The sequence below is a fragment of the Equus caballus genome, chromosome 6, assembly GCF_041296265.1.
Source record: "Equus caballus isolate H_3958 breed thoroughbred chromosome 6, TB-T2T, whole genome shotgun sequence".
NCBI lineage: Eukaryota > Metazoa > Chordata > Mammalia > Perissodactyla > Equidae > Equus > Equus caballus.
In genome coordinates, this window is record NC_091689.1 from 63067497 (window position 1) to 63088129 (window position 20633).

Below are 20633 nucleotides of genomic sequence, written 5' to 3' on the forward strand. Positions count from 1 at the left end.
CTAAAACCCTAAGAGCCAGAAAAATGTTCTCTATGTGCAAACATCTTTGTAGCAAGAAACAAACCTTAACTTTCCTTAAATTTGGAACTCATATTAGGGGCTTGAAAATAGTGATTCAATGAATGAATGAATGAATCTACTGGATCAAATAGAAGTCTGCAACAAAGGCTTGGGAACAGTTTCCAGAAAATACAAGACTGCGTTGGAGTTCTGAAGACAGGCAAGTGTGTTTAGTAGTAGCTTTTTCCACTCTTCCAAAAATAAGGCAGTCTACAGATAATGCCAAGACCATCTTTGCTGCAGTCCTAATGTAATGGATGGACATGGATCTCTGTTTGTGGCTTGAGGTCACTGTGTGTTCAATAACATATTCTCTTCTGTTGTTGTAACCATTACAGGAATGATGGCTAATGGCCTTGAGGAAAGAGTAGAGGTCACACAACAAGCCCAGAGAAAACTGCCAGCATCTGGAGGGTGTACTCAACAAGTGGCTACGTGGCATCCCACCTTCACTGAAGGGACCAGAGGCTCCTCAGGGAAGAAAGAAGGAGGAGAGAAAAAAGGAATGGTTATGTTAGTGTTTGCCAAAAAATAAACAAGTCTTAGGGGCTGGCCTGGTGGTGTAGTGGTTAAGTTTGCATGCTCTGCTTTGGCGGCCCAGGGTTTGTAGGTTCGGATCCCGGGTACAGACCTACACATGGCTCATCAAGCCATGCTGTGGTGGCATCCCATATACAAAATAGAGGAAGATTAGCACAGAAGTTAGCTTAGGGACCATCTTCCTCAAGCAAAAGGAGGAAGATTGGCAACAGATGTTAGCTCAGGGCCAACCTTCCTCACACACACACACACACACAGAAAGTCTGATAAATCACTGAGAGACCCCAAGAGGGCGATAAAATTTACCTTTCCTAAGACTAATGTTGATTTTATCTTTGCCCTCGGAGTAGGCTGAAATACAGCTAAAGCTCAGAGGAAAACTGAGGGATTCTAATAAAGAATACGAAAATAGGTTAATGCTTTTGTACCAAGATTTGGTTGATTTTTAATACCTGGGTTTTTATTCACTTGTATCATTTTCAATTCAAATATCTGATTCCTCTCTATTCCTTTAGGGAGAAGAAAAACCCCTAGAGTGTGGATAGCCCCCTAAGCAGCCAAATCATTGCTAATATAAGCATTTTGTTATATCATCAGCTTATTATCACATGCAGGGCATTAATCGAAGCACCTCATTTAAGGTGGGAAAGAGCTTTGCTAAGGGAAGATGATTCAGCACAGCATCTTCTGACGAGTATAGTCGTCTCAAATCCTTTTGAGAAGTAGGTGGAGTGTAACTAATAAGTAAAATGAGAGCATTTAAGTTTATTTAGCACTAAGTGACATGTTCCATTTTTAAAAGTTTCTGTAGTCACAATCGTATCAATTTTTCTCTAAAACTGCCCTGTCACATAGTAATATGCATATATACTAAATTTATTTCACTTTTAAAAGGCATCCCAGAGAGATGAGATGTGGATGGGTGTGAAGAGTAGATCTGGGTAAGCAAATGGATGCAGATGCCTCCATTGACAAAGGGAAAAGGCATATGGCCTCCTTCCTTCCTGGTGTGCCCAGAGCTCAGAGAGAGCTCTAGATTTCCCAGTGATAAGCTTCTGCTTGTGAGCTCCACTGGGAAGATATTTTGCATGCCACAGAAAACCAAGATGTTTGCATTCCCACCAATCCAGGGATAAGGCATTTTCCTCATACAGACACAAAACATACAGTATATGAATGTTTAATGGAGGCTAAAACTGGGAGAGGAACAGAAAACAAGAACAGAGCAGGTTAAAAAAATATCTGGTTTCTCTCTATCAAAATACTAATTAAAATTCATGTTCATGGGGATGATTATACATATGTTTTTGAACTAAAAGTCTAACCTGGCACTATTTTTTGGCCTTATTTTTGTGACAACATTTTTGTCCATATGGCATGAAGTGAATCATTTTACATCTTTTTTTAAACTCTATGTGTTTTTCTTGTTGTCTATTCCCTCTTCTCCCACCACACACACACTGGCAGCCGCTACCAAGTTACCAAATGCCAACTCAACTCTGCAAGCTGCCTGCATGGAGCTATATAGTACTGGCATTTTCCTTTCTTTGCAGAAATATTCTCTCTCTCTCTCTCTCTCTCTCTCTCTCTTTCTCACACACACACACACACACACACATCCACCATTGAAGCACTCTGAATATTTCTGCTTCATTTCCATGTTAATCTCCCCATTCCTCAGGATTCTGCTCAGCTCCAGTGGGTGTTGCAGCACTGGCTGCGGGTCTGTGGCGTGCCACACCAACTTATTTAGTGCCTCTCACCCCTGGCCTTCCTTCTCTATGGCACTATGACAATTAGTGGTTCACTTAAGAACTGCTATAAATTAATGGTTAATCGAGCCCATGTAATTAGTTTAGTCACAGCAAAGTGCAAAAACCATGATTGTTCAGTGGTCTCCTTTTTTTTTTTAATCATAATAATCCATGCCCCTGCTTTTTCAGACAGAAGAATGCTCCTGTCTGCAGCGCAGCCACACTGTCTGACCGTTTGGGTCCTGGATGGCACACGTTTTGTACACGTGCTGCCTCCACCAGTCTCAGGCACTGCTGAGTTTGTGTAGAAGGGCAGCAACTCCACCTAACAAATGTACTTTAACAACAGTAAAACAACCTAATAGCTTAGCATGCCAGGGGGCTAATGTGGCGGGCCATTTACTGCTGCACTAAATAGCCCCGGTTTGATTCTCATTGCCAAGTGTCGAACTGAGAATTGCAAGGCAGGAGTAGCTCCTGATTCATTAGATAAAAGGGGTCATTGCTCATAGGGCTGGGGGAACTGTAGAAGGGTAAGAAATTGAACAAGGCATTCCCTTATCAAATGCCATCAAAACCTGGGCTCCCTGTGACCTGGGACAGCAGTCACTGAAACACGAGGGCTCTGTTCTTACACTCACTTGTCAACTTCTAACTTTGGGCAACTTTGCTTCATTTTGCAACGTTCATCTGGAAAGAGGCTAGAAGGGGCTGGGATCCTAATACTGAGGTTATTATTTATTATTTGTAAACCACTTCAATACGCTTGGAACAGAAGCAACAATGTAAGAACAAAGGATGATGGAGGCTTGACTGTAAAATGAGCCACCACCGAGATGTCCCTGCCAGCTATTCTGCCTCATGTGCCCTGAAAAAATGGCTGTGGACAGTCGTGACCTGGCTAATAGGCTGGGCAGGAAAGAGACTGCTCACAATAACAGGGAGACAAAATTCTTGTTAGCATTGCTACATCTCATAATATTGTCTGTCTTTCTTTTATTCCTTTTTTTTTTCTTCCAGGCAGTTATAAAGAGCTCTAAGTTCAAACTGTCCTGAATAGTCACGGTAAAGTTATATGGACAAAATAATTCCCTTGCTTTGTTTTGTTTTTAATAGAAAAGAAAAATAATCAAAAATTTCAAATGAGATCTCTAAAATGGGACATCTTTATTTCCTGAACATTAGCCCTAAAACGACTGATTTCTCTAATTCCTGCCATCACTCAGATTGGCCTTGAATTACCTCCCAATAGGCCTCCCGTGTGTTTCTAGATGAGAGTGTGTAATGGGGGATCTGTTAATTAACTAGAAGCAAAGTTGCGCGGTGGGGATCAAACACGGGATACGTCCTAAAACTCCCACAGAGAAGATGAAATGCAGCGCAAACTTTAAAGACTTCCCGTCATTAGCTGAGACCTTGCTGCTCCTGGCCCAGACCCCTCCTGTTTCACAGAACAATGAGGACAATGATGGCAGAAATGAAATAGTGCAGCCAGGAACAAAGAAACTAGCTATTTACCCGTAGAAAAAGAAAGAAAGGGGGGAAGGGGAGAAAAAGGGAGAACTTGCTTTTTCTGTGGTTCCTGTCTACTTTTAATTAATTTATGACTGCAGAAGCATTGCACAGAGAGCACAGCCAAACACATTGTACCAGAGCACAGAGTTAATGTAAGTAGCATCTACTGTTTATTCCCAAGAAAAGTGCACCCAGCTGGGGAGAGAGAAATGCTGAGGAAGGAAAGAGAGAACAGGATGGAATGAACGAAAAAGGACAAATTGTTGGACTGAACTTTCACTCTTAGGATCAGGGTTCAAACTGGAAGATGATAAAAACAAAAGAAAACAAAGCAATATCTGTCCCAGGAGGCATAAATCCGCTTAGATCAGTTCTCCATCGCCGTAAAAGACAGGAACTGTGCCTTGACACAGAGCTCAAATTTTGCAATTTTCAGAGGTCTCCTGGTAACTTCCATACAAATAAACATAAGTGTTATATCAATAGCAAAAGCACACAGTCATGATTTTGACCTGTTGTTCTTTCCTGTTTCTTGACAAGATTTAGATAGAAAAAATTATACTGAAAATGGAGCAAACTACTGAGTAACAAAACCTGACTACTGAAGGACCCCATCCTCATTTTGCATTCTGTATTTTTGCAGAATTCAAATCAGGAGCTTTTCCATAGACCTAAAGTGCAAGGCTTCAAGAGGATTAAGAGAACAAATAAGAACGCCAATAAGATGTGCAGAGAGCGAGCCCTGGCTCTCTCTGCCTCACGTTGAAGCTCTTGCTTTGAGATGGACCAGTAGGATGAAGGGAGCCATTATTTTAAGGGGCTGATGGCTCTGCTCCTTCTCCTCGAATTTCAGTTGAAAATGGCCACACTAGAATTAGTTTCTTTTTAAAGCTCAGTGACAAGGCTTACTTTTCTGTTTTCAAGTCACATGTTTAGAACAATCAGCGGAAACTCTGCAAATGGATGAAACAAGAAAATCCCCCAGGATTATGTTCTGCGACTGCTTCCCCTACTTCTCACTTATTTAATATGAAGGGTTTAGATTTAATAAGTTCAACCACAAACTCAACTCTTGGGAAAAAATTCTTAAACATATAGTCCGACCAACTGAAAATGATATATAATCAAAAGAGAGTATAGGTGAGAGGTTTACCATTAACTGCTTGTACATTCTAACCAATATTAAAAAAAAAACTCCACCTTGAAGCGAAAGACACATTGTCAATTATTGAGGATCTTATCTAGCATCTCTACACATAAACCCACATGGAGCAAGGATTCTCCAGTGCATTTTATGATTGATATGACTATGCCATTTAGCAACGATAATACGGCAGAATAGCAGAATGGCTTGATAGACTAGGAATGAAAGGGCCTAAAGTTTATTTCTGATACCTAAAAACTAACTCTGTGAATATTATTTATTCTCTTTAGTCTCAGCTTCCATGGAGATAATAATTCTCCTGATTACTCCATAGGGTTATTTTAAGTGTCAAATAATATAACATATGTAAAACTATTAAGAAACCACCAATTTACTTTCAATTTCACTGTCCTCCACTGTTCTTAGAACAGTGCTGGGTCCAAAATGCAAGATATTTAGGACCTAGAACTTCACAATAGGATTACCAATTCCTTTAGGATTTCATACTTCTCTTCAAATTTTCTGAACAAGTTTGGAAATCAATCTAGGAACACTTTCCATAATCCATCCCAGTTAACTTCATCCTGCCTTTCATTCACCTTGTATGTTTTTCTTTTTCTATTTGCCATGATATCTTATAAGCAAGATTACATTATTTCTCCAGAGACAGCAATGGCTTACCTAACTTCCAGTTCATTCAACAATTCTTATCTTTCTGTTCATGCAACATTCTATTTATGCAATATCCTCTAAAATTCTTAATATCTTTTGCTAATCTTTTTGTCCTAATTATAATTAGAGGATAATTCTAGAAATTTCCTTTATATTTAACAAAAGTTCTACAGATAGTATTAAAGTCAAAATAATAAAGAACAATCAGGCAGGACCACACATGCTGGCTGTAAAGGTATAAGGGTAATATCTTAACCCAAGGAGAAATCTACTAATACTTAATATCTTCAGAATTCAAGCAACCAAAATTAGAGAATAAATCTATTCCTAAAAGAGGAAAGAATCCTACTTATTAAGATTATAATTGCTATAGAAGTGCCCTAGGACAGAAAAGCAGACCAAATATTACAAATTTCTGACTCTAACAATGACTTGAAAAGAGTGAACCTATTGATTTAGTTAACTGTTCTTTGGCTAGTGATATCACCTAGCTTTAATGACCCTGCAATAGCTTTGATAAGTAGCTGGATACTACTGTCTAGTGTTCTGTTTGACCTATATAGTATCAACATTTTTAAAAAAACATTTTCCAGTATTTAGAAATTGAGAGAATCCATATTTCTGACACCTTTCAAAAACTTGGAAGAGCTGGCAATGCTATGCCCACCCTTCCCCATGGCAGCAATCTACTGGTACTAAATGGAAGCTGCCCATGTGATAGAGACACATACTCTTGCTTTCATCCCAGTCCTCATCAGTTGTCTGGCTCCTGTAGCCAGTTGCGTTTTCGACACTTGATATTTTAGAGTAGGCTTTGGGGGATTGGAGGAGTAAAATATTTAGGAACTTTTTCTCAGAACACAGATTTTATAGTTGTTCCGCTTATACCCAATCTTATTACAATAGACAAAAATGTGAAAACCAACAGAAAAAGAGAAGATTATAGTCACACAAAAGAAATGAGCAAATGAATAATGTTTAAAATAAATGCAAAGAAAATGAGATAAAGATAAAAAAAATTTATAGGATATTCTAACCTACATGTGAACTTCAATGAAGATACATAAAATACACCAAGAAAATGTAATAAAAAATAAAAATAATAAAATAGAAAAAAATGTATACAAAGACAAGACAAATATGAAGAAAAATTAATATAAGAAAGTATACCACAAAAAAGACAAATATCATAAACTAAAATTATATTAAGAGAACACAGGTACAAATTACAGAACTAGGAGATCAAAAATAATAGTGAAGAGGCTGGCCCAGTGGCAGAGTGGTTAAGTTTGTGCACTCCAATTTGGAGGCATGGGGTTCCCAAGTCCGGATCCTGGGCACAGACCTAGCACCACTCAACAGGCATGCTGTGGCAACATCCCACATAAAACAGAAGAAGATTGGCACAGAGGTTAGCTCAGCAACAATCTTCCTCAAGCAAAACAGAGGAGGATTGGCAACAGATGTTAGCTCAGGGCCAATCTTCCTCACCAAAAACAATAATAATAATAATAATAATAATCATAGTGAAAATGTGGTACAGGGAAAAGTTGTTTAATTTGGCAATGCCAAATCCAAACTTTAACATTCCATTGTATAAGTAAAGTTTAATCTGAGATATCTGTGAACAGGCAGCCAATCTCCCACAAAGCTGTCCTTCCACACCCAGGTTTTCTTGAAGGGATTACCTAGTTGGTAAGGTTTGAGAGTTCTCTACATTTGAGACATTCAAAATAAGAATGTAGTAGGTGGAACTGTTAACCAAGCTATTTGATCCCATTGAGATACAGGTATAGCCAGCACAAGGAAGGTCCATATGCATATGCACATTTGGCATTATATAATCAGATAGAGATTTTAAAATAGATCTCTAGAAAGAACAAGCTGGAGAATATAAGCAATCTTCTCCAATATGTTCAATTATGAACAGATCAAAGATTAGAGCTTGGGTCGTGATTTTTCTTTAGGAAAATATACTCAAAATGACAAACGAAAGGTACAACTTGCTTTCTAAACCATCCATAACAATCTTTAGGGAACTCTCTTTGTTTCATGGGTTCTTGATTCATATCCAGTTTTGGCCGTCCAAATCTAAACATGGAATCTGAGGCTGACTTCCTCATACTTCCTATTGTGCTAGGGCTGTTTCCGTCTACTGTCCTATAACGTGTGCTCAGGAAACTGAAGATAATTTTAGTATCAGTTTAAGAGGCCATGCCAGAGGACCTATAATATTTGACTGCATAATTACGTGGGAAAATATTTCACAAAATGATGATATTCAATAATTCACTTTTTTAGTGTCACGGGACTCTACAGGATTCCTCGTATTTGAATTTCTGAAATCGCTACATTTACTACCTAAGCAATAATAATTTTTTAAAAATTCCTATCACAAGACTGTAAAGCTTTCTAGAATATATCACATATTTACCTGTCATCTTAAAGACAGAGAGCTAACAATGAACTTTTTCCTGGCTTAGAGTTATAATAAGGAATATAACAATTATACTTTCAAAGATTAGCAAAGGTTACACAGTTGTCAAATGCTCCATCAGTGGGGCTCAGCAGGGCTGGATATGCCCCCCAAGGACCTTTGGCAAAGTCTGGAGACAACTTTGTTTGTCACAAGTGTTGGGGGAAAGGGGGAGATGTTACTGGCATCTAGTGGATAGAAGCCAAGATTGCTGCTAAACATCCTAAAATGACAGAACTCCTCCTTGCGACCCACATCCTCTCCCCAAAAAGAAGTATCCAGCCCAAAGTGTCAGCAGTCCTGACGATAAGAAACTCTGCACCATACTCAATGGGATCAATTCATTACGACTCCAGTCATTGCACCTAACTTTTCTGTTTGGTTTGGTTTTGCTTTTTTTCTCTGTCCTCCTGCACTGCCTCACTCTATGACGCCTTCAGAATGGCCCTTCATCTTTCTGATTCACTCCATTATTCTGCTGTGGCTTAGAAAATATTTCTTCCCAAGCATATGACAACCATATAGTTTATGAAGGAAGGCTTTAGAGCTATCTTATGAGTAAAGTTTCGTAGCTCAGAGGCGTAGATTAATTAAATAATTTTAATTTTTCTAAGTTCATTTTGGGTTCATATCTATTCTAATTACTAGAGAACACCAGACTTCAAATATGTGAAGCTTCGCTGAGGTTTACTCAAAGCTAAAGAAGCAATAAACAAAAAACAAACAAAACAAAATAACGACAACAGAAACTCTGTATTAATTTGTACTCCATAAGTACAAACTGATAGTATCTTGGAAAAAGCTGAGCTCAAATGTGCTTTCTACCCTGAGTAGTAGAATTATTGTAGCTATAGAATTTCATAAATAAGACCTGGCAGAGGAAGGGCAGAATGTTTATCTTTTTAGAGAGTACCTTTTATTATATGTGTTCAGTTTTTTATGTATTTAATTATAACAAGATTTAGGCTAGTAATTTTATATGCTAATGACACAATTGTCATCTATATCTTAGTTTCTATAGTCAAATTTAGCTATTTAAGGTATTCAAGAGTAACATAATTGAATTTTTTAAATAAGGTTACTTATATAGAAAGCTTTCATTTAATTAGTCAAAAATTATGAAACTTTAACTTATAGATGAGTTTGCATGATCCATTCTGGGAGTAATAAGGAAGTAACTGTAATGAGATGATGGGACTTGTGCCATTCTTCTCATAGTCTATTAATCTGCATACGGAGCATTGCTTGGTGTTCTAACCCAATACATTGATCGATCAGACTACACGTAAAATTGACTTCATCATAGAAGAGTTACTATCTGTAAATTTGAGAAATTGTGAAGACAAAATTTAGAATTTCCATAGGAAAAAACTTAAAAGTCCAGATTGTTGCAGGCTAGAAAGGAAGAAATTGGGCCAGGAGCACAAAGAACTCAATTCTGATTCACTGTAGCTGCCACCACTCAGTGCATCTTTGCCTGATGCATGTACACATGGCTATTTGGTTATAGTTGCCTTATCTTCTAATTGGAAGGATCTGAAAGGCAGTAGTGGAAACCAGGGGAGGAACATAAGCAAGAGGTAGAGTTGAATAAGTTTGCAAAGCAGTTGATTGGCAATAAGAAACATTTACCAGACATCATTTCTTGTTTGGAAGTTTTCAGCCTTTAACCATAAGGACTCTAGCCTGCAATTTTGTCATTACTCAGGTAGAGTGCCATGAGGGCATTAAAGCAGGTGAAAGTAGTAAACACATTGGAGAGTTCAGGGAAAGGTCAACCTCCACCAAAAAAATAGGTCAGTATCTACAACTCAAAAAAAATGATGCAGATCTGGAATGCTCAGTGAATCCTCTAGAAGCTTAAAACAGCCTCACTTGAGAAAAGGACCAAGGAACTTTGCCAAAGTCTCCTGACCATTAATGGTGCAAATGTCTGTTGGAAAATGAGATGGCTGCCAAGAAATTGTTTATTTTCTGCAGAAACTGGTGCAATAACCCCAGAGCATAACCCCTGGTGGCTTATGTATGATGTGAATTTAGCACTTTATTGGGTCTGAAGAAACGTTTTAATTTCAAACTTCCACCGAAGTCAGGGCAGCTGAATTACTTCAATGGTCGCACTGCTTGTGGAGGTGTCCATGAACCCCTCCTGAGTCTCACCTATCCGAGATTTGGGGCACTACGGTATTCCAATATTCTAAACTAAAAAAGAAAGCTAGCTAGGTTACCATGATGTGGAACCAAACGAACCTTAATTGATTAATTGAACTTTAATTGGTCAATACCAAGTAATCAATAAAGCAAATTTAATTCATGTATGTACAATATTGGATACTAATAATAAACATTCTAACCATCAGAGGTTAAAGTTTATTTTCTAATTTCTTGCAAACTAATTTAAAATTTGAATAATTTACACTCCAAACCTGGAGATCTTCCTTAAACTTTGTTTTTGAACAAGCAAATTAACAACTAAGAAAAAAGGTAACATTAAATATTTTTAAGATAATCTAGTTGTACTTTTCAAAATATGAATACTATACTTAAAACTCATTTATTATCTCATTTAATTACCTATTTCGTATATAAAAATCTTGTTTACACCAGGGCCAGCCCGGTGGCATAGTGGTTAAGTTCACGCACTCTGCTTCGGTGGCCTGGGGTTCCCTGGTTCAGATCCCGGGTGCAGACCTATGCACCACTTATCAAGCCATGCTGTGGCAGGCGTCCCATATACAAAATAGAGGAAGATGGGCACAGATGTTAGCTCAAGGCCCATCTTCCTCAGCAAAAAGAGGAGGATTGGTAGTGGATGTTAGCTCAGGGCTAATCTTTCCCCAAAAAATCTTGTTTACACAGCTAGCCTACAAAAGTCATTTTGGGCTACCTTTGCCTGAGATTTCCAATATTCTCCATAGCATCAAGCACAAATGATGATCATCTAGTAAGTTATAAATATAAAGTGAAATTATATATTTCAAGTAAATTAAAAATTTTTCATATTTCATTAAAAGAACCACTTCAGATTCTAGTGGTGACCAGAAAGTATCAAAAAATAAGTCCACTCTAACTTGCACTTAGGATAACAAAGTCAAAGCAGTTGTATATTTTTAAGTGAAACAAATGGAATATTTCCACATGTTTAAAATGACAGAAGAAAGTTTGCCTCTTCTGTCTTACTTCCTCTTCCCTCTTTACCTCCCTTCTCCCACCACTATGCCCACCTTTACTGGGACAGTGCTGCCACATATGCACCCATTTTGCACCTCTGAGGACAGTGGCAGCTTTTGAGATTGTGAAGGAAAATGACCGGGGTAGGGCAAGAATGCAACATCCAGCACAGCCTCTAGGCATTGCTGGTCCTTCCTCTGCACAGCCCACAGGGGACCCTGTTGGGCCATAACAGGTAAGAAGCAACACGAGGGTCCTGGTGCTAGGAAACTCAGCTGAAGAGGACTGAATAAAATAAATGATGCATCTACAGGGAGCTAAGGGCCGGGCTAGGCACTTTACAGAGTACACGGTCACTGCCACGAGGTGACTTGTTACACTGCATATACTGCCTAAATGGCAGTGCCTGAGCTCTCAATTTCCACCTCTTTTCTGTCCTCTTAGACCCTACATATTTTACAACATCTAAATCCTGAACCTAGCCTTAGACACAATAGAATCCTAATTCCAGTCTGTACGTGCCATATTAAAGTGTCCTCTAAAGCAGGACTTCTGCCCGTCTCTAGCACTCAGCATCAGAATAGAAAGGCTTAATCACACATCAACGGCCGCTCCCAGATATTGTTTTATTTCCCAATTGTTCATTAGCATGTGGGCCACAGGAGCTAACAAAGGTTTGACAAATGAATAATTTGCCTTTTATTTATAAGCATGTGTTTACATATTAACTACAATAGAAATACCCAATTTTGGTCACGGTGAGAGAAAAAGGTAACAGCCTTCAGAATCCCAACATTATCATTATTCAATATTGCATTACAATTGCAGCTCAGAAGAGGCTCTGAGTGGAACAAATATGGAAAGTGAATTACTGCACTCCACTGAAAGGGAGAATCCTACCGAATAATGATGACAGTAATTGATTAAACTATTTATAAATGCTTAGACTATGGCTGCTTTGGCAGTAGCTCATTTAAACAAAAAAAAAAAAAGACCTTTTTTTTTTGACAGGTTTCAAGTTTGGGGCTAAATTTTCTTAGAGATGAAAAGGGATAAAGTAGAACTTAATGCCACAAAAATCTCAAATTTTATCTTTGGCAAAATATTTAAGGTTTCACATTGTTGTCCCAAACTGCATATTCTGATTTTTTTCCAGACTTACTCTTAGCCTAGTGTGCCTCTTTTTATAGGACTTCTGAAACTAGAAATCACCAGCATGGGGAAAGACCATTAAGGGCTGAGGTGTCTTCTAGAAGCACAACATGTGACCGGGTAATATTGTCTGGATTAGCAGCTTTACAACCTAACTAAACCCTGGAGCTACAATTATCTGGTTGCATTAAACTGAAATCACCTGAAAAATTTCACACTGAACAAGCCCTTGGAAATGTCTAATCTGCCAGTTTACACTCAGAAGAGAAAGTGGAATGCAGTGGTTAAAGACAAGAAAACAAAGTTTTCTACTAGAAAAAAGTCTCATCTTAGAGCCAATATATGGTTCTAAATGTCCAAAGATATTTCTGCAATTTATTTTTATGCTACTTTTGTCTAACTTTTATTGAAAAAGGAGAGTTAACCTGCCCATTCCCTTTCAAGCCAATATCCCAAGTATATATATTTGATCAGGGTACAGAAGACATAAGGAATAAAACTCATCGCCTCAGAGGGAATATGCAGCTCCAGATATGAGGCCTTATGCTAATTTCAGCGAAATGTACGTATCTTTTTATATACATAAAGTTATGGCACTATATAAAGAGATCCTTAAATGTGACATACACTGAAATCCTATTTACTGCCTGACTATCCATTTTAAAAAATAAAAACTCCAAGTAGTGTTTGGATTAATATTAAACTGCCTCAAAAATTCATTTTAGTTTATCGAAAGTGTTTTCTTTTCCTTTAATTTGTGAGATATAGCTAAACTATAATCCTGAAAATAAAATTCTGATATTAGTACAAGGTCATACTTATTTAATGGCAGATCAAAGAAACTGATATTAGGCTCCACATTGGGGGTCCCACTGTTGTATCTGCTGTAAAGCCTCACTTGTCACTGTTTGCTTCCCATTCTTCACTGGTCAATATTGATGCTGAAAACGCATTGTGTCAGGTTGCAACATATTCTATGAAATCACATTTCCCAAAAGAACAACCAATTTTCTGCACAAAAATGCAATGTATGGTGATTTGGCTATGCTGTATCTCCATGTCAAATGCCAAATTTCCAGACGATAAAATCAAATTCTTAAACATGTGTAAGTATTCAAATTCTTTATCTTACACATTACTGTATTATTGGCCAAATTCCTAATTTGGTAATAAATTAGTTACCTCTTCCCCCCCTCTAATAAAATCAGTAAAAACAATGATCACTTTCCATTCCAAGTTAATGTCTAATTATGTATCGCAAAACTGGCAGCTGAATTTCACTTCGGAAAACTTACCCTTGGTGGCAAGTAGAGGAAATTCACATGCAAAATGATGTGATTCCACCACGTGGTTGTTAATTACTGGACAGCATCTATAGCGACTCTATTGCTTTTCAAATAGTCATTCCATTTTTCCATGAAAATCAACATGCAATGTAAATTTTCAATTTGAGATACTTATTACAGTATAGATTTTTCTTAATGACATAATTTTAAAACAATGTGTAACTCAAGTATTCACTCAGAATAGGTTACTAAGTCTCTTTTCTATGGCTAGAGTCTCATGTAAGAGTAATGGTTTATGTGTAGTACCACGAAATAGAAAGATTGATTAGATGTACTCTGAACTCCCTCCCTCGGTTCTTACAAATCTACAACAATAGAGAATGCCTAAGCACGCCTGGACATTATTGGAAAGAACTTAAGGTTCGTAGTCAAGATTTCCCTTATTTATAACCAAACCATATTATTTTGCAATTAAAAATAAAGTGTAATACCAGGATATATCAATACACTTAAAACAATGAGATATTTTCCTACCAGTGAAATGATTGTAGATTGGGGTACAACTTAAAATACCTTCAATATAGATCAGTAGATTTTAAATACATGAGTGGTTTCGCCTGATTTGCTTACAAAAGGCTCTTTGTTCCTATTTTATGATCTAAAATTTCTTTTAATGAAAATTTAAAACACAGAGTATTTTTTCCAAATAAGAATAAAATTCAGGACAATTAAAAACAACCTCTTGCTCTGTTACTGGCCATGATTATGGTAGGAGGGTCTCTTAAATCAGAACCTAGGTTCATATCCAGAAATGAGTTAAAATGAAACTCAATGACAAATAAAAGCCATCCTTTATTTTTACTATTGCTGCACACGATGTGCTCTGCACATCAAAGCTTCATTTCTAGTTCGCAGCATTCAGATGACCACAGGTACCTCTGGAGAAGACATGGGGAAAAATTCACTTCGCTTTCACTCTCAACAGAATATTCAAGCTCATTAGGCTGCCATTCAAAAACTGTGCAGTTAAGATCCGCAGCACGCAGGTCTGGCAAACAGCAAAGTTACCATTTGTAGGATATCAGGATTCTGGATTTCCCTTCAATTTATGTTTTTAAAATACAGTAAGTATTGGATGATTCATGAAAATTAATTAACTACTAAAATTTCTGACTGCTATTAAAGCCACTGAAAATAAAGTAAGTTTTCGTACGGTATGTAGTTTTAATTTTTAGTGATTTGTAGGCACTTGGAAACATAAAAAAATAACATTAAGATGACCAGAAGGGTTCATTAAAATCATTTATCACTATCCAGCTTTATGAACCAAAATAATTCATTATTGTCAAGACAGCAAATTTTCCTTAGGGCCAGTCAGCTGGCCATCAAAAGTTATTTTGTCTATTTTGAAAGTTATGTGAAGAACCTCAAACATTTGCACAGAAAAATAAATGTCATAAAGATGGAAGGAGTATTAATAAAATTTGAAGACCTTAAACTGAACTAATTGATTTGGAGCTATATGCTGGTTAGAAGCTATTTTCTGATATAGGAGTGGAGAAAAATGTTTAACCTGGTTATGGCTATAAATATTGCATCTCTTCTAAATTAAATCAATTTTCTTGATGAAACTAATTTCTTGCCTGAAAGGTATTAAAATAATTTCATTATAAAGAAGGTTTGCTACAGTTCTGCACATTCCTCCACTGAAGCAAATGGTTCAATGCATACGTCATGACATGCAAACTGTTATACCAAAAAATGAGGGCATTTTGAAAACACTGGGAGACACGCAATAGACTAATATGAAAGATCCATTTTCAACTTAGTATATCAACCTGATCTTTATTCCCACTGAGCTATACAAATATAGTTTGTTTCCTCTTCTTATACCATCTTAATCCATTCTAAACATGTATATACAGTAATAATTAAAGTCATGCAAATTAAAACCGCAATGAGATATCACTTTTCTATCCAACAGATAAAATTTTAAAAGAAGAGCATACCCAGTGCTAAAGGCTGGGGGGAAAACAAATCCTAAAATATAGTTAGCAGGACTGTAAATCTGGACACTTTCTGAGGGCAATTTGGCAATATGTGTGAAAATTCTAAATGCCCATGATTTTTAGTCCAGCAATTCCGCTTCTAGAAATTTAGACTGCCTACATAGTCACTTAAATGTGCTAACATACATGCATAAAAAAGTCATTTGTACCATCATTTGCCAAAGGAAATAATGGAAAACAACCTTATTGTCAATCAATAGGGAATTAAGAATATGACACCATTTTAGGGGGAAAAAGATGTCCTTATATATAGCAAGAGGATATAAAAACAAACTTAAAATGGTTATCCCTGGGGAAAATGTGATTGTGGAGACTTCTGCTTTCTCCCTTGTAATTCAGTTACTTTGAATATTTTTTTTTTACAAGTTATTACTTTATAATCAGAAAAGAACAACAAAAACAAAGAAAAAAATATATATAGCCCCGTGAACTTGGAACTCTAACTCACTCACTTTCGTATCATAAAACGTACATTATCTAGATAAATACATAATTTACTAGACACATGATATAAAGGTTTTAACAACCAAAGCTATATTTCTCTATTTCCAGCTTACAAATAATCTCTAATATTTCTTTTGTTTCATAGAGTTTATAATGTTTTTATATAAAAAGTATTTTTTGAATATTATGAATACATAAATAATATTCCAATTTAAGGTAATAACAGTAATTTCTATCTTATATTTGTTTCAACTATAACCAAGGCATTAAAGGTAGGAAATGCTCAATAACATGCTTTTTAGTAATTCAAAGAGAAAAAGAAGTAACACTAAAGCTGTTATACCAAATATGAAGTATATTATTTTATCTTGTCCTATATTTGTTAAATTTAATTTTTTATTTTCTGTGAACGGTCCTTCCTTTCATACACTCAATCTATGTAAGTATTATTCTCTATGTATTGTTGGGATCTAATATTTAAATAGAGCCATTCTAAAAACCCTAAATTGCCTCACAGAATAGCATTATTATAGAATGATTTAACTGACTAACCACTTATCAAAAGAGCAATAGTATTTTTCATTAACTACACATATGGTTACTATGTACTTTTAAATTATATCTGTAATTATTATTATAACTACATACTGAAAGTCTCTTAAAACAGCCCCAGAGAGTAAGGCCTCTGTATTAATTTAATAATAGTTTCTCCATCTAACTATACTTGGAGCTTCAACCCGATAAGAAATAGTCTTAATTTTGAAATAGCCAAAAATAACAACCATGATTCTTCCCAGACAAGATCTAAGTATTTCTTATATAATGTTTCTGAAGTTAATCTGAGCTCAAGCCATTTAGCTTATCGATTTGCAAACTGACAAGATGTCTACCTATCATGTTAGGAAGATTTAAATTCCAAATGTAGGCAACTTGGTGTAAAGGTTGGTGGTTTTATACCAAGAATTATTTTCCATAGTTGGAAGGGGAAGGGAAGAAGAAAGCGTTCCCATTTTGCTTGTTGTATTGAACTTCTCTAACCCTGAGTCTATGTGCTTGTCCATTAATTTAGAGTAGATCTGGTTGGAAGAGCTTAGACAAAGTCCAGGAGTAGTCTGCCACATCCCGAACAAAGATGGCTTTCCATGGGTTGGTCTGAGACATTTGGGGAGTAACGGAGTCTGGAGATGCATATAAAGCAAATGGAGCCAGCTCTGTACTCCACTGACTTCCTCCGCCCTTATCTTTATCTCCTGCTGGCCTTCTCTCAGCCCCTCTTCATTACTGTGCTCCCTCGCGTCACCCCAGGGCCTATGCACAAGCTGCACAAGATTTAGTACCTAGAACATTCTTCTCCACTCTATGATTAGGCAGGATAGAAGAGAAAGGTTAAACTTTTGGGTCCTGGAGTAGATCCCTAGGTTGGAATCTTCTTTCCCTCTGCAAATTGAGCTAAATAATAGTGCCATACTCCCAGGATACTCGGGAGGATTAGACAAGTTGACACAGGTAAAACAGCTGTCACAAGGCCTCGGGCAGAGTCAGTGATCAATAGGGTCAGCTATTACCATTACTATTTGACCTAGTTATGTTTAACTCATGTTTCAGGGAAGCCTTCTCTAAACATCCCACTTAAGTCAAATCTTCCTATTAGAGGGCTCGTCGATGTTCACCCATCTTTTGTAGCATTGATCACAGTCACATTTTTACATTGCTTTAAGTGTTTAATTAACACTGGTCTTCCTTATCACTAGACTGTGAGTGCCACCATGCTAAGAACATGATTTGTGTTTTGAGAGTTATTTTCTTTTTCTTTTCTCCTTACCACTGTAACCCAGAAATCCAGGATTGTGCCTAGCAAATAAGAGGACTCTAGTAAATGTTAGTGAATGAGTTAAGGAATTATTTAATGAATACGTAAACTAGGAAACAGGAAACCATGTTTAAAAAGAAAGAAAGAAAGACAAACTGCTTAAGCAATTTACAAACAAGGCAACTTGACTTGCCTGATGTTGAGCTGGAGAAGCTAATTCGATCTCCCTACAACTTGATCTGAGATTTTGCTCTACATCCTGGCCACCGTAACACAAATAGGCAGACAGGGTAACACAACTGGTCCATTAAAATTTGAGTCGGGGCCTTCACCAGCTTGGGGTTGTGGAGGAAGGACTGTGAGTGCATGTAGGTACATGCACATATGTGTATATTATATGGTCCACATCTAGAATTGGTTGATGTGAAACTTAGCTAATTTGTAACAAGATTTAAAACCCAAACAGTAACAACAATAACAACAACAAAATTTGGCTAAGTAATAACATGAGTGAAAGAGCTGTAACCCGGGCAGGACACAGAACAGCTAAAGAAAAGATCTATGCGAATGCAGAACTCAAATTTAGTCAATAAGGAGGTAAATAAACAGTAAAGAAAAACATTCTTTAGTGATAGAGAGGAGGAAACAGACATTTTAGACATTTTTGCTTAACTTGTGAAAAATTCTACATTCTACTTGTCCAAAAAGTACAATAATGTAGGATTAGATACGTATCAAGCATTTTGTGTTTATTAGCTCATCCACTAAACACTAATATTATTGGCTAACATCAAGTGATCATTTCAGATTTGGGCCAGGTTTAGACTTTGGCCATGAAATCTATGCCTACAACATTGCACAATTGGTGTGCATACTTTTAAAATTTGGGTTTTAGTCTTGTTGAAGCTTATATTTTAACAATATTTTCTAATAAAATGTCTACTTAGGTGTCACATCACATCAACTATTACAAATTTCTTATTTCAATTTTTTTGGATATTATTTTCCTGTTGATTTTCTTGAATTTTTTACAGACACTGATTTTTTTTTAAAGGGTGTTAGAAGAAAAATAGTTTATGACGGTCATATCAGTCATATAAAACTCAATGTTTCAAACTGCAAAGAAAGCTCAAGGAAATTAAAATAATAATCCCACACCAATAATTATCAACTTAGCATCACACCACCTGAGTGAAACTGAAAGAGACTAGGAGCCAGGAATACATTCTCATGTTATCAACTTTCTTTTTTTAATTCTGAAATTTTGGCTCTTTCTGCCTCAGTTCCTCCATATTATAAACACTGACATGTTGGCAGCTAATCAAGTAATGATTGGAAAGTGCTTAAAGCTTAAATATTCTTGGAAGAGAAGTAGTGTACAGGTGCAAAGTAAAAGAAATTTTTTAAATGTTTCCCACAAATTGAGAAAAAATGTCACCAAATTCTTCTTGGGCCATGTTTACACAAGGATAAAATATTCTAACACGACTATAATTGTAGGGAAATGGGCTTTCCTGGGGTTGATTCATCTCACTTATTTATTATTGTATACCCCAAATACTTCCAAAAAGCTTTGAGACAGCTTGTAATGAAATACAAAGTTAAACAGCCCTAGGTAAATGAAAAGGGGAGAGAGGATTTATGAAACAGTCATACAATAAAATCTGAAAGAAGTTCTAGCAATTGGGAACAAAAAAATACAAGGTTTCTACCAATCATTTTCAAAGGAGAAATATGATGGCATATAAAGATCACATTAAAAAAAAAAGAAGAAACAAAAGCATGGCTGTCCCTCAAGAAAAGAGAAATGTCCCAGCCTTCAAGTACAAGAATGAATTATTTCTGGAGATGTCACATCAGGGGCAGTCATTCGTATAAAAAAATATTTACTCTCTCCTCTGGGCCAGATACTGTGCTGGGAGATAGGGACACCAGAAAAGAAGGCCTGGTCTCTGCTTGGAACTCACAGTTTAGGAACGGAGAGGAACATAAGCAGCCACGAAAAGATGAGTATGTAATTCCAGACTGAGATAGTTCTGGAGAGAAGGAATGCAATGTGAGAGTGGATAATCTAGACTCAGATTGAGGGAAGTCTCCTTGAAGAAGTCAGGCTGGAAATGAAGTCTGTCCTATGACTAAGAGTTCACTCAGAAAAGGGTGAAGTTGGTTAGAAAACATTGTAGAGAGAGAAGGGATTGTGCTAAGGCCCGGGGGCAGTACAGAGCTGGGGCCTTTGAGGACTAGACGGAAAGATCAGAGCAGTTGAAGCACAGAGCACTGTAAGCTAAGGCTGAGGAAGTTCTAAGGGGCCACAGACGCAGAGCCTCGTGGGCATATTAAGTCTTCACCTTAATGCAGTAAGGAGCTCTTGATGGCAGTTCAAAAAACAAACAAAGAGAAAAGCCAGAGACATTTTCTATAAAACCATTTCTCATACTTATAGAGTCTGGGAGAAATCTTTTGGGGCTTATTGTTCAAGATGAAGTTTTACTAAACTTTTCAGAAAATAAATGGTTGAGAAGAAAGTGTGTTGAGCCTCC

At 36.8% G+C, this 20633-nt stretch overlaps 1 protein-coding gene across 31 annotated transcripts in view; it reads right to left on the reverse strand.

Annotated features, from left to right (window-relative positions):
* Positions 1-20633, reverse strand: part of SOX5 (SRY-box transcription factor 5) — a 949864-nt gene that overhangs the window by 647775 nt on the left and 281456 nt on the right. The gene's annotated exons all lie outside the window — the stretch shown is intronic.